The sequence below is a fragment of the Eublepharis macularius genome, chromosome 5 (genome assembly GCF_028583425.1).
Source record: "Eublepharis macularius isolate TG4126 chromosome 5, MPM_Emac_v1.0, whole genome shotgun sequence".
NCBI classification, from domain to species: Eukaryota; Metazoa; Chordata; class Lepidosauria; order Squamata; family Eublepharidae; genus Eublepharis; species Eublepharis macularius.
Window position 1 is genome coordinate 175,495,468 of NC_072794.1, and position 19,902 is coordinate 175,515,369.

General features: G+C 41.4%; 1 long non-coding RNA gene across 1 annotated transcript; it reads right to left on the reverse strand.

The window, feature by feature from the left end:
- Positions 1-1,877: 1,877 nt before the first annotated feature.
- LOC129330762 (uncharacterized) lies at positions 1,878-18,584 on the reverse strand. Its single transcript, XR_008597071.1, has 4 exons — positions 18,503-18,584; positions 16,488-16,607; positions 4,628-4,742; positions 1,878-3,217 (listed from the first exon to the last, which is right to left on the reverse strand). It is a non-coding gene; the product is annotated as an uncharacterized LOC129330762 (long non-coding RNA).
- Between the last annotated feature and the right edge of the window lie 1,318 nt (positions 18,585-19,902).

The following is a 19,902-nucleotide window of genomic DNA, read 5'->3' on the forward strand; positions in this document are numbered from 1 at the left end:
GCAGCTCCTCTCACAGTCGACCTTTGCGGTACAGATTGGACAGCTGCCGGAGTTTGAATCGTTACAGAACGGTGTGGTGCATAGAATCGAAAACGAGCCGGAGCTCCTTACCAGTGTCGACTTTTTCCGCTTTTGTCTTTATGCTTCTGTTTTTTCTGAATTGCCATGCAGATCACACACATGGGGGTTATTTTGTAGGTCCTGGCTGCAAAGCAGAAAATCCTTTTGAACTGACAGAACTTTTCATCCGTAGGTGAAGTATGTTTTACAATATTGGCTCTAAAATTTTTTCCTTCAATATTTAATTGTATTGATACTGTTCTCTCTCAATAGTGGTATCAATAGGGATCTACCTTTGGTTTCCGATTTGTTTTCTCTCTGTGAAGCTTCCTTGTAGAGATTTCTCATTTTTTAAGACTAGAGGCCTGTTTGCTTAGGAGATAATTTTATGTCTTGCAGATCCTCTTTCAGAGTCACTTTCCCACAGGTTACTTTGACAATTATACACAGCACAGTCTGCTTTTTAAGGGAGCAGCGGCAAAAACACTTGACCGTGGTGGTTTAACGATCCCTTTCAGAAAAGCCAGTGGTTGAAGTAGAATCTGAAAAACCAGGATTTGCATCCATGCTTTGTCCAGAAGCTCGCTAGTTGACCTCTGGCCACCCTCTAGCAGGCCACCTCATCAACAGGGTATGTTTGAGAATAAAAAGGAGGCTAGAAGTGGAGAATACATTCCTTTGGATGCTATCTGAGGAGAAATGTTTGGCATAAATACCGAATCCGATGTGGCGGTGCTTGAGAAGTGCAGGCTTTTCACTCGGTCATCTTTAGTTCGCTCACTATCCTTTCAATCTACTGAACCCAAAGTGGACTGCTGTCAATTCTGAAACTTATGTAGTACAAGAGGTTTCCTATCCCATGACTAAATAAGGTCAGCCCTGTTTATCTTCTGAGATCTGATCTTGTCAGATATCAACTCTTCAGCAGGGCTGATCTTGTTAAGTCATCGGATGGGAGACCAGAGTTACAGAGGGAGGAGATGGCAAGCCGCCTCCGTTAGCCTCTTGCCACAAAAACCCTACAAGGGGTCGCCCTAAGTCAAGTAGGATTCTAAAGCAGGATTTGGTTTTTTAAACTATTCAGTAATTATGTTACGATGCTCACAATTGCAGATAAGATTTAAATGGATACTGCCTAGTCATTGTGGTCTTTAACACCCTTCCTCTTTCCACTTTGATCGAGGGATCTTGAACAGTGGCAGGAACTGAATGCAGGCCCAAGATTTGTAGTTTGCTGATCAGCTCAGCCTTGCTCTCAGAGCGGAAAAGTTTACCGAGCTCAGCCTTCTATGTTTGGAATCTTCTTGGCATTGTGCTTCAGCATTGCCTGCATAAGTACAGTCCCCTTTAATAATAACATTTGATTTATATACTGCCTTTAGGATGCCTTATCGCCCACTCGGAATGGTTTACAAAGTACGCTATCTTTATCCCCACAATGATCACCCTATGAGGTGGATTGGGCTGAGAGAGTGCCTGTTAACTGACTGACCCAAAGTCACCCGACTGGCTTCAAGTGGAGAAGTGGGAAAATCCAACCCAGTTCTCCAGATTAGAGTCGTGCCCTCTTAACCGCTACACCAAACTGGCTTTCTTTCACCATAGGATACGTTCTCTTGCGCTGGTGCTTCTTTACCACAGGAAGAGAAAAGATCTGAAGAGTTTCCTTCCAGGAGGTAAAGAAGTGGCGTGTTCCTCAATCTCTGCACATGACATTGCTGTCAAGGACACAGGAAGCATGAGTGTCAATAGAGAGTATGTTTTATTTGCGGTGGCACAGTAACATCATTAAATTTCTCCCTGTAACTAGAGCTCGATGTCCTAATGACAAGGATGAAATGCCTGAAGGATCACCATCCACATTATACGCTACTTGCGCCTGTTTCACTCGGGAGATGTTGTGCCGGTGGAAAGCATAAAGTGAAGCCTTGGACTAATCTGCATCACACGACGAGGCTGCTGTCGCTCTGGAGCATATCACACCCTCAGATGTGGTTTCTATGTGGAGAAAGAGATTAAGTTAAAGCCAAAATGTTTAGCGTTTAATAAGCGCTTTCTTCATCAAATCAATCCCGCTGACCGTTATCAAGACATGCTTGTTTCTCAAGGAGAAACCTGGTTTTAAAGGCCAACATCACTCAATTAGTGCTCTGAAAGACCACTATAAACCCAGCGTGCAAAGTCTGGGTTTGAGGCCAGTAGCGAGACTTGTTCACATACTCGTTCCATACTCGTTCACATTTCGTGTCAAGGCCAGCTCACTCTTTAAAGAGGAAAGCTGATTCTTAGAATTCAATTGAACAGATTTTACAAAAAACAGAGAACAGCAACATGACAAGAGCACCACGTATGTACAAACATGTTAGCGTAAGGCCAGGAAATGCAGGGAAGTACAGTATATTTTTATCATCACATCATTCCTGTGAGGTAAGTTAGGCCGAGAGAGTGGGATCTGTCCAAGATCAGCCAGGGCAGAGCAGGAATTTAAGCCTGTTTTCCCAGATTCTTCCTCAGTATTCTGACCACTGCACTACACTGGCACTCTATGATTTATTATATTTCTTAAAAACAAAACAGAAGTCTTTGTCAGGTTGTAGATGTCAGGGCGTCACAGAAATTTTGGGTTTCTGAGAATTGTAATTAAACATAGAGTACTACATAAATGTACTGATATGTGAGCATAAGGCCAAGGAATGCAGGGAAGCACAATATATTTTAGTCACCTAAACATCCCTGTGAGGAAGGTTAGGCTGAGAGAGTCCAAGGCCAGCCAGGGCAGAAATTTAAGCCTGCTTTCACAGGGCCTTCCTCAATATTCTGAGCACCACACTACACTGGCACTCTACGAAACATTTTATTTCTTTACAGTGTCTACATGCTGCCTTGCTCCTTGGAAATGGTGCCCAATGCAAAATTTAGTGAAGTGTATCGAGAATTGGTAGGCTTGGAAACAATGAAAAGGACTACATAACGTGCGTCCTTTCAACCCTCCTGTAGCTGAAAAAATGGATTGGGGTGAGTGGAAAACATCTCACGGCACGGTTTCCAGGGGGTAGCTGAGTTCAGACTTCAAATGCCACACGCTCTGGTGTCAAACAAGCTGGTGACACAAAGAAGATGCACTGCCGTACACAGTCCTCTTCTCACCTGCAGGATCCTGACAGAGAAGTTTCAAGGAAAGAAAACAAAACTTGCTTATACCTATACTAGACCAGGATCGCGATCAAACACCAAAGAGTGTTTCGTATTTATCTTTTTATAACTAAAAAAGATACCACATTGTGTGCAAGCTTCTGAGAAAAACAGAAGCCTTTCTCATGTTCAATCAGAAGATCCTACACCGGGATCTTCTACATCCTTTATTAGCGCAACTTTCAGAGTTTTCTGATGATTTTAATATTCGGTTCCTGCTTGATAATCCAGATGGGAAAATAACGGAAATGGTACCTAAGTTCCTCTACAGTGCCATGGCTATACGCCCAGACAAGTGATATTCTGCACTGCTTTTGCTGCACTGTTGCCCTGCTCTTATCTGTATTTTAATTTCATTTTGTATGGAGTCTCTGTATTTAAATTTTTTTACATGCCAATAAAGGATCTCATGATCAAGAACAATTCAGCTTTATTTTTAGTAAAAGATGTAACTGTTGAATTCTCTTTATGCTGTTTACTCTTCACCAGTCTTCTAATTATGGTACCCTCTGTCTGGTATTATTATTTTCTTAAAGCAGTAAAGTAAGTTGTCTTTTTCGTTGTCCACTTTAAGGCACACCTTTATTTTGGGTAGTTAAAAAGTTGGCCAAGCCTGAAAAATCAGAAAAAGACTCACAAGTTCCCACATCTTGCTCTTCTGCTACAGACCAACGCAGGTATCCATCCACCTGAAACAAGCCTTTAGGGAGTCACTCACAATTCTGTGATGCCCCTCTTGGGCGACTCCCCCTTTAAAAATAAGGCTGGCTATAGGCCTTGGCAAGAAACAGTCTGAATTTTCAGGAGCTTAACTGTATGTCAATGCAAAAGTTACTCCAGGTGTTTTGGAAATATTACCTTCGATGCCTTATAGCATACAGAACATTAATGTCTAAATTTCAGCTAAAATATATTTTCAGTTCAGGAAGAACTGAAGCGTTCCTACGTCTAGGTTACATCTGCTCGATTACCCTTTTAAGGTATTCAATTACTTGTCTAGAAGACGCTTAGTAAAGAAAAAGAATGGCAACAGTTAGCTGCTAACCATGAGATTCTCTTGCAATTTTACCTTAAAGATTCCTGCTTTTATTTGCTTAACACATGTAATACTGAAGTGCATGAAGTTTTCCATAGATAAACCTTTAAACACTGACCAGATGATAACTCAAATAAAACAAACATTATGCATCAACTGCACAATCTGTTATTAATCTATTGCAAATTTAAACTCCAACATAGCAGTACATTCTGAAAAGTTATGTGGGATAAGTTGCAGCAATTATGAACAAATAACAAATACAAGCATGAACTTTCAAGGTACACTTGTGCACGGGGGAGGGACATCTACGGGATGTGTGTGTATTGTTATTCTTACCCATAGGAGCAGCAGGAGTTAAAGCCATGCTTTGAAGCAAGGCTTCTGCTTCCCTTCTCTTCTTTTCAAGGTCAGGCTTTTCTTGTACAGCAAGAGCTTCTTTCCTCTGATCCATCTGCAAGTTTTAAAATGAAAATATTTATGTGGCAGCAGATAGTTTCAATCTCTCTCCTGAGTAAAAATAGATCCAGCCATGTTAGATGCATCTGACGAGAACTGTGATTCGCGAAAACCTAACCTACCTGACAAGGTTGGTGTGGGGACAATTTCCACCCATGGCATAACAGCAAGGTAGTGTTGTACAGTTGTTAGTGTCTTTCCCTCAGTTCTGCCAGGCTGCAAATCTTCCCCCCCCACACACACACAGGAGCTTTGGACATACTAAAAACTTGTTGCAGGCAGGATTGTAGGAGGGACAGTTTTAGTGTGCAAGGACACACTGAAACTTAAACTCTCTGCTGTTCTAGCATTCTGGAAGAAAAGCAGCACTAAGAAATTCTTCCTCCATTAATGGCTGAATGAGGAGGCAGCTTGATATAATGGTTAGCGTCCAAGGACACATTGAAAATATTCTCAGTGTTCTGCATGAAAAAGAGCATTACAAAAAGAATTTTCCTGCTCATGGCATAACAGAGAGGCAGTGTAGTACAGTGGTTAGTGTCCTTCCCTCAGTCCTGCCAGGCTGCAATTATCCCCCCCCCCACACACACATAGGGGATTTGCACACACTAAAAACATACTGAAGGCAGGATTTTAGGGGGGAAAGTTTTAGTTTGCAAGGACACAAGGAACCTTAACTCACTGCTGCTCTAGCATTCTGAAAGAAAAGCAGCATTTATAAATGCTCCCTCCACTCATGGCTTAAAGACGAGGCAGGGTGGTCTAGTGGTTAGTGCCCAAGGACACGCTGAAAATTCTCACTGTTCTACTAGCATTCTGCATGAAAAGGAAGCATTGCAAAAGGGCTTCTTCCACGCATAGCATAACAGAGAGCCAGTGCGCTACATTGGTTAGTGTCCTTCCCTCAGTTCTGCAAGGGTGTAAATCTCTGCCCGCCCCCCCACACACAGTGGCTTTGAATATACTCAGAACTTGTTGCAGGCAGGATTGTAGGAGGGACAGTTTTAGTGCGCAAGAACACACAGAACCTTAACTCACTGCTGCTCTAACATTCTGCAAGAAAAGCAACACTAATAAATGCTTCCTCCATTTATGGCTTAATGAAGAGGCAGGGTGGTATAATGGTTGGTGTTCAAGGACACTTTCAAAATTTCTCACTTTTCTACTAGCATTCTTTTTTTTTTTTGATTTTTTAAACTTTTATTGCAGATAAACCATTACAACATACAAACGTACACATATAAATCAAAACATTAACCAGTACAGAACTATTGTGATACAGGAGGGAGTTAAGTACATACAGTTAAGAGCTATATAGTTCAACAAAACATATAAGCTATAATGTAAAGGTTCTAGAGAGAGTAATTGAAGTATTTTTGATCTAGGCTGGATATTATTTTTATCAACATATTCAAAGAATGGAAGCCATTTTTCCATGAACTTGGAATTCACAGGAAACTGTTCAGCTATGTAAAGGTCATTATGGGTTTTTTCCATTATGAAGTGATTCCACACTTTTTCAAGCCATGAATCTACAGAGGGTGCATGATCTTTCTTCCAGACCAACGCTATCTCATTCTTTGCTACTACGAAAAGGGTTGCAAACAATTCTTTTCTAATCATAGGTATAGCTAAGTCATCCCATTGATCTAAAAAAATGATTTTGGGATCCAAAGGGACTTCATATCCTGTAATTGTTCTGATTGATTCAGTCACTTTCTCCCAATAGCTTTTAATAAAAGGGCAGCCCCACCAACAATGGGCAAACGTGCCCGTCTCTCCACAGTTTTTCCAGCATTTTGGGGAAGCTGATGGATATATATAGGATAGTCTCTTAGGCGTAAAATACCACCTGTGAATAATCTTAAATGTTTGCAGCTTAGTTAGGGTAACGTTTGATCTAAATATAGTTGAAGTCCAAATCTTATTCCATGTCTCAAGAGATTGATCTATATTACAATCTTTGGCCCAGCTGGATTGGCAAAGAATTTGCTTTTTGTTCAGTGTGTTCAGTAATGTAGTGTAAAGTATGGAGATCATTCCTTTTTTTTGAACTGTATAAGATCGTATTATCATTTCAAATTCCGTCAGGGGAGTTTTCATTATTGATTTTATGCCTATTTGTTCCATCATATTTTTAATCTGTAAGTATCTAAACCATAACAGTTTTTGCATTAATTTGTCTTCTATTTCTGATTTCTCCATCAGGCCTGAATTTGTAGCTATATCAATTAATCTTGTCATCTTAGCCTGTTGAAATATATTTATGAAATCTGATTCTTGACCTGGAGGGAACCAAGACTAACAAATGAGGAGAATCTGGATTTTTCTGGAATAAGTTTAGCTTTAAATTTGTCCCATGTCTGCAAAATTGCTAATAAAAACGTATTTTTGTTAATGCTTTTGGGTCTATTTATTTGTTTGTTCCATATTAAATCATTGAAGGAGGATTTGTCCAATTGAGTATTGAAAAGGGTAATCCATTCTGCTGTAGTTTCCACAGAGATGAGTTGGAGTAAGTTTAGAAGTCTAATTGCTGCTTGGTATAAATTGAGATCTGGGTAATTAAAACCTCCGTCTCTAGATTTTCGTCTCAATGTGGAATAAGAAATTCTTGGGTGTTTGTTTTGCCATAAGAAACTATTGATCATTGTTTGCCATTGAGTAATTAGCGTTATGGGAATTGTTATTGGGATTGCTCTGAAAACGAAAAGAAACTTAGGTAATATAAATGATTTTATTAGATGAAATCTATCGAACCAGCTAAGTTTTAGTTTATTCCAATTGACGATTTCTGCTTTAATTTGGTTAGCTATTCTTTGGTGATTCAATTTGATAAGGTCGTTTAATTTGGAAGTAATATTAATGCCGAGGTAAGTTAAATGATTTGAGGCCCATTGATATTTATACTGTTTACAAATTATGTTTTCAGTACTTTTAGAGAGATTGATAGGAAGGATTTGTGATTTTGATTGATTAACAATCAGGCCAGATATAGCACCAAATTCAGTTAACAAGGGGTGGAGATATGTCATTGAGGTTGTTGGGTTAGTTAAATAAATTAGCATGTCATCAGCGAAAAGTGAGATTTTAAAGGAACTATCTTTAATAGGGATTCCAAGTATATTTTCATTTTCCCTTAAAGCTACTGCGAAGAGTTCCAAAGCTATAGCAAAGAGCATGGGAGATAGCGGACAGCCCTGTCTAGTGCCTCTATTAATTACAATTTTTTCTGAATGTAGACCATTAAGTCTAATATTAGCTGTAGGTTGCGAATATATTGCTCCAATAGTGTTTAGGAATTTCTCACCAAAGCCTAGAAATTGAAGGGTGCTACATAAGTATTTTTTCTCAACCGAATCAAATGCTTTTTGGATATCTAAAGAAAGAAACAATGCTTCAGTCCTGTTATTTTTGCAATACTCAATCAAATTTAAAGTTTTATAAATATTGTCTGTAATTTCTCTTTTGGGTATAAAACCTGCCTGATTATTATGGATATAATTGCTTATGAATGAGTTTAAACGTCGGACCAATATAGATGTAAATAATTTATAATCATGATTGAGAAGTGATATTGGTCTATATGAATCAGCTTTTGTTGGGTCTTTTCCTTGTTTATGTATAACTACTATATCGGCCATATTCCAGGTAGGGGGTAATTTACATTCATCCAAAACTAAATTGCAAGTATTAGTTAGATATTGAGCTAGCAATGTAGCATATTTTTTATAGAACTCTGATGGGTATCCATCAGGTCCCGTGGCTTTGTTATTTCTGGCTAACTTAATTGCTTCTAGGGTTTCCTGTAAGGAGATAGGTTTTTCTAAAATTAATCTATGGTTCTCTTCCAATTTCTTTACATTTTTAAGTGAGTGTAGAAAATCCATAATCTTAGTTTGTTTGGGGTTTATTGATGAATACAAATTCGTGTAAAATTCTCTAAATACTTGCAAAATTGATTTGGAATCATGGCGATTTACTTTGTTTTCGTCTTGGAGTAGGTGAATGTTATTTTTCAAATTTTTTTGTTTTATTTTATTCGATAGAGTTCTTAGGGCTTTTGGGGTATTAAACCAATATCTTTGCTTAGACTTAATTAAACTTCTATGTACACTGTTACTGTCAAGCGTTTCTAAAATTTTACGTTGGGCAGTTAATGTTTGGTACGTTTTTTTGCTCCCTGTCATTTTATGTTCTTCCTCCAAACTTTTAATGGATTCTGCTAAATCCTGTCTATATTTTAATTTTTCTTTGTTTATATTCGCTGAAAGCGCTATAATATGTCCTCTTGATACTGTCTTAATCGTATCCCAGAGTATATTAGCCTTTATTTCTTCAGAGTTATTATCAGCTATGGCTCTTTCTAGGATTCTTTCTATTTCTTTAGCTGCTTGGTGATTATAAAGTAAATGTTTCGGTAAACACCATTGTTTGGAGCACTGTTTTGGTATTTCTGAAGCTATTAAAACATTGACCCAAGAGTGATCAGAGATTAGACACGATCCTATTTGGGAATCAATCGCTTGCTCAAGCATTGAATCAGAGACTAAAATAAAGTCAATCCTAGTATATGAGTTGTGCCTTTGAGAGTAATAAGTATAATCCTTTCCCCCTACATGTAGATGTCTCCATATGTCAATAAGGTTGTGTCTTTGTAAGATGGGTGGCAACTTTGTCTTTCTATCTTTTTGAGTGGTTCTTTTCTCAAAGTGTGATCTGTCCCATTTGTAATCCATTATGTAGTTTAGGTCCCCCCCTACTATGAGATGACCTTCCTGAAATTTCTCCAGTTTTCCTAGTGTTTCTTCAATGAAATTTAATTGTTGATTATTAGGGGCATAAATGGATGCGAAGGTGTAGATTTGTTCTTGAATTAAACCTTTAACAAAGATGAATCTTCCTTTAGGATCTTTGAGGGTTTTTTTATGTTGAAATAGAAGATCCTTTGTAAATAGTATTGCCACCCCCCTCGATTTGGAGTTACCTGCTGCATAGTATTGTGAATGAATCCAGCTTGCCTTTAAAATATCTGTATCATTATTTTTAGCATGAGTTTCCTGTAGAAAAATTACCTGAGATTTAGTTTTGGCCAACAATGAAATAACTCTTCTCCGCTTTATAGGATTTCCCAAACCTCTTACATTTAGAGTGGTCATTTTAAATTTAGAAGCCATGATTTGGTATATATAATACTGCTTCTCTTATATAACACAAGTACCAATCTACTACAATAATATCAAACAGTAAAAGACATACAATTTAGCACTCTATTTTAATTCCACTCTCTTCTTTCACAAACACATAACTAATCCCTATATCCTAACTATGGGTATTTTTTTTTGTTTATTTGTTTTGTTTTGTTTTTCTGAAGTTTTTCCTTATGGTTTTCCCTATTTTAATATTTTTTTTAATTTTTTTTTATTAATTTTATTTTTTTTAAAGATATAATTAAGTAAATATATGAATTTTGTGAGCTTCCTTATAAACTTGTTACCTCCTGTACTATACTAAACTATACAACCTTTCCCTTCCTTCCCCTAGTTCTTGAGATTTGTGTTATTAATAAGCTTAAATCCCTAAATCTCCCCCACCCTCCCCTCCCTTTACCCCTAGGATATCAAATATCTTTATAAACTCTCTTAACTCAATAATCTTTTAACAATCAAGTTACATGCTACCAGCTATTTCGTAGAACTTTCAAACTGGGTCGTTGACTGCACGCCACAGTTTTGGAAAGTAATTTTCCAAATGAAAAGTTCTAATACCACGGAGCTGTGTTGAAGCCCTCCCTCTCCCCCCCCACCCCCAATCTCCATTTGTCTTAATTATAATATATAAGACACAACAATAGCTGATTAATTCAATTAAAAGTTCTTGTCCTCCAAGGACTGCTAGGCATTTCTTATCGGGATCTTACTTCCCTTCTGTGGAGAAAACATGTCCGTCGATTTTCTCTTCTGATTTTGCTTGCTTGTCTCCATGGGTATCTCCACGCCGATGTTATTCAAGAGTTCTGTTCCATTCCTTAAGTTCGTAGCAACATGATGTTTCCCGTTCAAAATCACTAATATCTTGACATGATTTATCCACTTATATCTGATGTTAGCTTTCCTCAGCGCGTCTGTGATAGGTTTCAGTTCTTTCCTTATTAATAATGCTTCTCTCGGTAAATCAGTATATATTTGCACTGGGGTTCCATTGAACAATATTGAGCCTGATATTTTAGCTGTTTTCATCTTTATTTTTTGATCAGGTATCTCTATGATTATGTCTCTTGGCACAGGTCTGTTCTTATATTGCTTAGGAGTTCCGATTCGGTAGGCTTTTGTAATTAGGGTGTTTACCCCTTCTTCTAGTTCCAGATGCTTTACAAGCCATCTTGAGATTACAGGTATTAAATCTTCCTTTGGTAACAAAAGTTCATCAATTCCCCTCAGCTTCAAGTGATTCTGTCTCATATTAACTTCTAGGTTAATCAGTCTTTCTTGCTGGTTTTCAAAAGCCTCACGCAGTAAGCTCACTTCTCTCTGTGTCGAGGAACTTGCATCTAAAGCTTTATCTGCTTTTAGACTTGTTGCTTGCAAGTCCACTTTTATTTCAGCCAGTTGTGCCGTTAGTGGGGCAATCAGTTTAGCGATTTGTTCTAGGATTTCATTCTTTAGTTTATTGAGCTGAGGATCTAGGGTTATATTAGCATTGTGTACCTTTTCGCTCGCATGAGAAGGTAGTCCGTCCGCCATTTTGGATCTCTCCATTTTTACTTCCTCGCTCTGCATTCTCTCCTTAGGCGCCGAAAAAAGCGGCTGTAAGTTTTTAGCTGCTTTCACTATGTTCTTTCTCTTCTTAGCGTTGTTATTTTTCATAATATAGCAATCAAAAGTAATGTTGTGTAGCTTTATATGGAGAATTGGGGGCTGGGAGGAGCGGAGATCTTTCAGCACGCGTCCATCCCGGAGTCAGCGACGCCACGCCCCCCTCTACTAGCATTCTTAATGAAAAAGCTTTCCAAATAGACTTCTCCTGCTCATAGCATGACAGAGAGGCAGTGTAGTACAGTGGTTAGTGTCCTTCCTCAGTCCTGCCAGGCTGCAATTACCCATCCAGTAGGGGATGAAGAAAAGCAGCATTAGTAAATGCTCCCTCCACTCATGCCTGCGTGAAGAAGAAGTGTGGTATATTAGTGTCCCAGGACAGACACTAATGCAGAATGCTAGTAGAGCAGTGAGAGAGTGTTCAGTGTCTCCTTGGACACTAACCAATATACCACCCTGCCTTTTCACAAAGTTTTGCCTGCAATAAGTTCGGAGGGTGTCCAAAGGCATACTCATGAGTGGAGGGAGCATTAATTAATGCTGCCTCTCTTACAGATTGCTAGAGCAGCAGTGAGATAAGTTTCAGTGTGCCCCTGCACACTAAAACTGTCTCTCACGGCTCTACTAGCATTCAGCATGAAAAAGAAGCATTGCAAAAAGGCTTCTCCCGCTCATGGCATGAGAGAGAGGCAGTGTGGTACAGTGGTTAGTGTCCTTCCCTCACTGTCCCTCCTACAATCCTGCCTGCAGTAAGTTTTCAGTATATCCAAAGCCCCTGTGTGGGGCCGTAGAGATTCACACCCTTGCAGAACTGAGGAAAGGACACTAACCAATGAACCACACTGCCCCTGTTATACTATGAGCAGGAGAAGCCTTTTTGCAATGTTCTTTTTCATGCAGAAAGCTAGTAGAGGAGTGAGAAAATTTTCACTCTGTCCTTGGACACTAACCATTATACCACCCTGCCTCTTCACCAAGCCATCAGTAGAGTGAGCATTTATTAATACTACTTTGCTTGCAGAATGCTAGAGCTGCAGTGAGTATCTCCAAAGCCCCTATGGAGGGGGAGAGAATTGCACCGTGGCAGAACTGAGGGAAGGACACTAACCACTGTACTACACTGCCTCTCTGTTATGCCCTGAGCGCGAAAAGCCTTTTTGCGATGCTCTTTTTCATGCAGAATGCTAGTAGAGCAGTGAGAAAATGTTCAGTGTCACCTTGGACACTAACCACTATACCACACTGCCTCTTCATGGAGCCCTGAGTGGAGGGAGCATTTATTAATGCTGCTTTTCTTGCAGAATTCTAGAACATTGGTGAACTTAAACTTTACTCACTGCTGCTCTAACAATCTGCCAAAAAAGCAGCATTTATAAATGCTCCCTCCACTCATGGCTTAAAGAAGAGGCAGGGCGGTATAGTGGTTAGTGTCCAAGGACACACTGAAAATTCTCACTGTTCTACCAGCATTCTGCTTGAAAAAGAACATTGCACAAAGGCTTCTCCCACTCATGGCATAACAGAGAGGCAGTGTGGTACAGTGGTTAGTGTCCTTCCCTCAGTACTGCCAGGCTACAAATCGCCCCCCACCACCACCAATAGGGGAAGTGGACATACTACAAACTTGTTGCAGGCAGGATTGTAGGAGGGACAGTTTTAGTGTGCAAGGACACACGGGAACTTAACTCTCTGCTGTTCTAGCATTCTGGAAGAAAAGCAGCATCAATAAACGCTCCCTCCACTCATGGCTTAATGAGGAGGCAGGTTTGTATAATGGTTAGCGTCCAAAGACGCATTCAAAATTTTCTCACTGCTCTACTAGCATTCAGCATGAAAAAGATCACTGCAAAAGGGCTTCCCCCACGCGTGGTGTAACAGAGAGGCACTGTGCTACAGTGGTTAGTGTCCTTCCCTCAGTCCTGCCAGGCTGCAATTATCCCCCCCCCCCACACACATAGGGGATTTGCACACACTAAAAACATACTGAAGGCAGGATTTTAGGGGGGAAAGTTTTAGTTTGCAAGGACACAAGGAACCTTAACTCACTGCTGCTCTAGCATTCTGAAAGAAAAGCAGCATTTATAAATGCTCCCTCCACTCATGGCTTAAAGACGAGGCAGGGTGGTCTAGTGGTTAGTGCCCAAGGACACGCTGAAAATTCTCACTGTTCTACTAGCATTCTGCATGAAAAGGAAGCATTGCAAAAGGGCTTCTTCCACGCATAGCATAACAGAGAGCCAGTGCGCTACATTGGTTAGTGTCCTTCCCTCAGTTCTGCAAGGGTGTAAATCTCTGCCCGCCCCCCCACACACAGTGGCTTTGAATATACTCAGAACTTGTTGCAGGCAGGATTGTAGGAGGGACAGTTTTAGTGCGCAAGAACACACAGAACCTTAACTCACTGCTGCTCTAACATTCTGCAAGAAAAGCAACACTAATAAATGCTTCCTCCATTTATGGCTTAATGAAGAGGCAGGGTGGTATAATGGTTGGTGTTCAAGGACACTTTCAAAATTTCTCACTTTTCTACTAGCATTCTTAATGAAAAAGCTTTCCAAATAGACTTCTCCTGCTCATAGCATGACAGAGAGGCAGTGTAGTACAGTGGTTGGTGTCCTTCCTCAGTCCTGCCAGGCTGCAATTACCCATCCAGTAGGGGATGAAGAAAAGCAGCATTAGTAAATGCTCCCTCCACTCATGGCTGCATGAAGAAGAAGTGTGGTATATTAGTGTCCCAGGACAGACACTAATGCAGAATGCTAGTAGAGCAGTGAGAGAGTGTTCAGTGTCTCCTTGGACACTAACCAATATACCACCCTGCCTCTTCACAAAGTTGGGCCTGCAATAAGTTCGGAGGGTGTCCAAAGGCATACTCATGAGTGGAGGGAGCACTGATTAATGCTGCCTCTCTTACAGATTGCTAGAGCAGCAGTGAGATAAGTTTCAGTGTGCCCCTGCACACTAAAACTGTCTCTCACTGCTCTACTAGCATTCAGCATGAAAAAGAAGCATTGCAAAAAGGCTTCTCCCGCTCATGGCATAAGAGACAGGCAGTGTGGTACAGTGGTTAGTGTCCTTCCCTCACTGTCCCTCCCACAATCCTGCCTGCAGTAAGTTTTCAGCATGTCCAAAGCCCCTGTGTGGGGCCGCAGAGATTCACACCCTTGCAGAACTGAGGAAAGGACACTAACCAATGAGCCACACTGCCCCTGTTATGCCATATTCTGAGCTCTACATCTAGAGGTATGTTCCTGGATGCGTAATCGCAGGGGGCATGTGGTGCAGCCAACATAAAATTGGTCGCAGTCACATATCAGGAGATAGATGACACTAGAGGTGCTGCAGGTGGAAAAAGATCTTGAACGTCGGTGAACTTAAAGTTAACTCGCTGCTGCTCTAGCAATCTGCAAGAAAAGCAGCATTAATAAATCCTCCCTCCACTCATGGCTTAAAGAAGAGGCAGGGCGGTATAGTGGTTAGTGCCCAAGGACACACTGAACATATTCTCACTGCTCTACCAGCATTCTGCTTGAAAAAGAAGCATTGCAAAAAGGCTTCTCCCACTCATGGCATAACAGAGAGGCAGTGTGGTACAGTGGTTAGTGCCCTTCCCTCAGTACTGCCAGGCTACAAATCTCCCCCCACCACCACCAATAGGGGAAGTGGATGCACTAAAAACTTATTGCAGGCAGGATTGTAGGAGGGACAGTTTTAGCGTGCAAGGACACACGGAAACTTAACTCACTGATGTTCTAGCATTCAGTAAGAAAAGCAGCATCAATAAACGCTCCCTCCACTCATGGCTTAATGAAAAGTCCAGGTGGTATAATGGTTAGTGTCCAAAGACAAACTGAAACTTAACTCACTGTTGCTCTAGAATTCTCCAAGAGAAGCATAATTAAATGCTCCCTCCAGTCATAGATTAATGAAGGGGCAGGATGGTACAGTGGTTAGTGTCCAAGTACACACTGAAAACTATCTCACTGTTGTCCTAGGATTCTGCATGAAAAAGAGTGCTGCAAAAAGTCTTTCCCCACTCACGGCATAACAGAGAGGCAGTGTTGCAAGTGGTTACTGTCCTTCCCTCATTTCTGCAAGGCTGCCAGTCTCCCCCCCCACACACACACAAAATTACAGGCAGGATTGTAGGAGGGACAGTTTTGGTGTGTAAAGACACATGGGAACTTCTCAATGCTGTTCAGGCATTCTTCAAGAAAAGCAAAATCAAAAAGAGTCCAGTAGCACCTTTAAGACTAACCAATTTTATTGTAGCATAAGCTTTCGAATATCAAGTTTTCTTCGTCAGGTGTCAGGTATATTGTAGCTTATGCCACAATAAAATTGATTAGTCTTAAAGGTGCTACTGGACTCTTTTTGATTTTGCCACCACAGACTAACACGGCTAACTGCATCTATGACCATTCAAAAAAAGCAGCATTAACAAACGGTCCCTCCACTCATGGCTTAATGAAGAGGCTGGGTGGTATAACGGATAGTGTCCAAGGACACACTGAACATGCTCTCACTGCTCTACTAGCATTCTGCATGAAAAAGAGCATTGCAAAAAGGCTTCTCCTGCTCATGGCATAACAGAGAGGCAGTGTCGTAAACTGGCTAGTGGTTATAGTGCTTAGTGTCCAAGGATACACTGAAAATTTTCTCCCTGTTCTACGAGCATTCTGCATGAAAACGAGCACACGATAACTCAAATAAAACAAACATTACAGATCAACGGTACAATCTGCATTTCATCTACTGCAAATTTAAAGCACAACTTAGAAGTACATTCTGAAAAGTTATGCTGGATAAGTTGAATCAATTATGAACAAATATCAAATAAGCATGAATTAACAACCCAACTTTCAAGGTTCACTTGTGCATGGGTGAGGGACGTTTATGGGATATGTGTTCATTGTAATTCTTACCCGTAGGAGCAGCAGGAGTTAAAGCCATGCTTTGAAGCAAGGCTTCCGCTTCCCTTCTCTTCTCTTCTTTTCAAGGTCAGGCTTTTCTTGTACAGCAAGAGCTTCTTTCTTCTGATCCATCTGGAAGTTTTAAAATGAAAATATTTATGTGGCAGTAGACAGTTTCAAAGTTCACTTCCAAGCAAAAAAGTGGAAACAGAAAGAAGAACATCATCTGTATTTCACGGAGAAAGGCCTGTTCTTGAGAGACTGAGTAACTCCAGCATCCTTTCAATTATCTAGCAAGAGAAACTGGGGAGGAGGTGGAAATAGGAGACAAATGGCCTGTCCCGCCCAGATCTTGACCTCACTCGAGGGTGGAGGGATTGAGAGTAAAGACTGGACCTTAGTAGCACCAAGGCTCTAGAAATGACCTTAAAACTAAAAAGGGAAGGAACAGACATTCTTTTCTATGCCTCCCGGCTTCCTTGCTTTCCCTGTCATCCCTTATAACACCCATTCAACTCTGAGAGAGAGCAAGGGATAGCACTTTAGTCTACGGTCCCTATCCTTTTTCCAAAGTATCTCTCAGAACCGTTTGGGTACATTACAGCCTTCATAGCCACAGAAAAACCCTCCTCCTAGATAATTCACTTTCGTACAGTTTGTGGAAAGCCAGGAGAACGGGAGACCCAGTGGGGTAGAGCGTTTACAGGATCTGAGAGACCCAAGTTTGAATCTTCTCTCTACCATGGAAGCTTTCTGAATGACTTTGGGCCTGGCACACTCTCAGCTTAACCTGCCTCACAGGGTTGCTGTGAGGATAAAACAAGAGTCAACGAGAACACCTTGGGGAGGAAGGCAGGGTATAAATGAAATAAAGCTATAAGGATTGCTGTACAAGGACTGCAGGCTAGTTGACTGTGCATGAGGAGTTGACTGTGCATGAGGACAGTCACAGGCTGATCTCAAAGCTACCCGCATGGCTCGGCCACTTTACTATTAAATATTGTGACCCCATGTGATATTCACATGTTCCCCCAATGCCTTCGGAATGATCTCAAGTGTAAAGCTTATTTTAAAATAAGCAGGACCTTTAAAGACAGAGTCATATCCTCCTATAGATTCTCTGCCAATGTAAGCGAAATGGGACAATCTGCTTAAAAAGGTACATGTAGAAATGGCATCTGAGACTGTGAGAGTGGGGAGACAAAAGAAGGCAAAGGAATAGAGTTGTGTAGAAAACGAAAGACTCTTTGCAGGGGGCCTGTCTCTGGCTTCAAAATTAATACCTTTGAAACTGCCGGTATGAGGTATGGGGAGGTGCCGAGAGAGAGGGAGGGAGGGAGGGAGGGAGGGAGAGATTCATTCCTGAGAAAAATGCAAGGAGGTGAGTTGCCACCATGCCATGCCGCATGATAAGTTTCCAACACTATTTTCCTCTGGTTCAGAAATAAAGATCTTGGCTGCACAACAAAAGGTTTTTTCAAAGGAAAAGGACCTGGGGTGGGGGTGGCTAGGAGATATAATAAACAAAGCCATTACAATCTGTGCACATGGCAACCTCTGAACATGTACTTAAATCAGCCCCTTTTCAATTTTCAGCAAAAACCAGCCTGCAATAGGAGACACCCCCCCTCCATTGGACACAGTTAGTATTAGATTATGAAAACATTACAATGTAAAGCCCCACAAAAAGAGAAACTGAGCAGGAGAAAGCAGGCATGAGGATCTTAACATGCCTTTCTCCCTCTTACTATGAGAAATGTAAGGAGCAGCTTCTCATGCCAGGGGGAGGCTGAGCTTTCAGATGCCCAAAGCCTGCCGAGAGAGCAGTGCCCATCCTGTTGTAGCCACTCCAGATGAGAGAGAGGCAAAGGCAGGAGAAAAGCTTCCCATGCCAGGGGGTGAGTTTTCAGATGCCCCAAGCCTGCAGAGCCAGCACTGATCCGTCTGCCATTGCCCCTCTTCCTGGTCCCAAGTGACCCCTGCCCTCTCCAGCCCTGCCCCTGCACACCCTGTGCTTGAGCTCCTACCTCCAGACAGGCTCACATGTAGCCCAGCAATTCAAACCGCATTCAAAAGGCAAACGGCTCTAAGGCAGGGAGACAAACGTCCCAGAGAAAGCCCAGGCCCCGCCTCTCCTCTCCTACGGAGCCTGAGAGGAACCAAACTGCCTCCAGATGTGGGCGGGGCCTGCTAAGCCCACCAACTAGCAGGGAGAGAGAAAAGCTCAAACCACGTGCAGCTGCTGCTTCAGGAATTAAAGGGACAGTTTAGTGCGGTGCGGGGCTGGGAAAGCTCTTTAGCTTCTTGCCACAGCCCTGTTTCAAAAGACTGAAGGAACTGCTGCCCTCAACTTCCAGAGATCATCGCTGGCATTTTTAGACAAGCCCAATTTTACCCTAGAAAAAACTTTCAGAAGCCTGTGGAGGGTGTGAGTATGTGCTGTGCCTTCCTCCCCTGGAAGGGGGAATGCTGGAATAGATTTGCTATGTTTTGAAGGAGCCCTGTCACGTCCATCATTTTGATCATGTTTCTTTACACTCCAAAGAGGCATTAAATAGCATGTCAGGCTAGGATCTGGGACTCCCAAGCGGAATTCCTGGGCCAGCCACACCATCTCAGCCTAACCTACCTGACAAGGTTGGGGCGGGGACAATGGAGGACAGGCAGGGTGGTATAGTGGTTAGTGTCATAGGACACACTGAACATTTTCTCACTGCTCTACTAGCATTCTGCATGAAAAAGAGCATTGCAAAAAGACTTCTCCCACTCAAGGCATGACAGAGAGGCAGTGTGGTACAGTAGTTAGTGTCCATTCCTCAGTTCTGCCAGGCTGCAAATCGCCCCCCCCCACAGGGGCTTTGGACATAATAAAAACTTATTGCATTAATAAATTCTCCCTCCACTCATGGCTTAATGAAGAGGCAGGGTTGTATAGTGGTTATTGTCCAAGGAAACGTTGAAAATTCTCTCACAGTTCTACTAGCATTCTGCATGCAAAAAAACTTTTCCACCCATGGCATAACAGAAAGGTAGTGTTGTACAGTGGTTAGTGTCCTTCCCTCAGTTCTGCCAGGCTGCAAATCTCCCCCCCACACACACAGGAGCTTTGGACATACTACAAACTTGTTGCAGGCAGGATTGTAGGAGGGACAGTTTTAGTGTGCAAGGACACACTGAAACTTAAACTCTCTGCTGTTCTAGCATTCTGTTTTTTTTTTGAAAAATTTTTTTATTGGGTTAGAATCCATTATTTTTACATTACATTCAATTTTCCCCAAATTTTTCATTCCTAACCCCCTCCCTTTCCCCCCCTTTTATTGACTTCCAACAGCTTTCCCACCCTTTGTCCCTTTTCCCTTACTTCTGTTAAATTCCTCTATCTAAAACAGATATACATTCTCTATTATATTAAGCAGTACATCCTTAA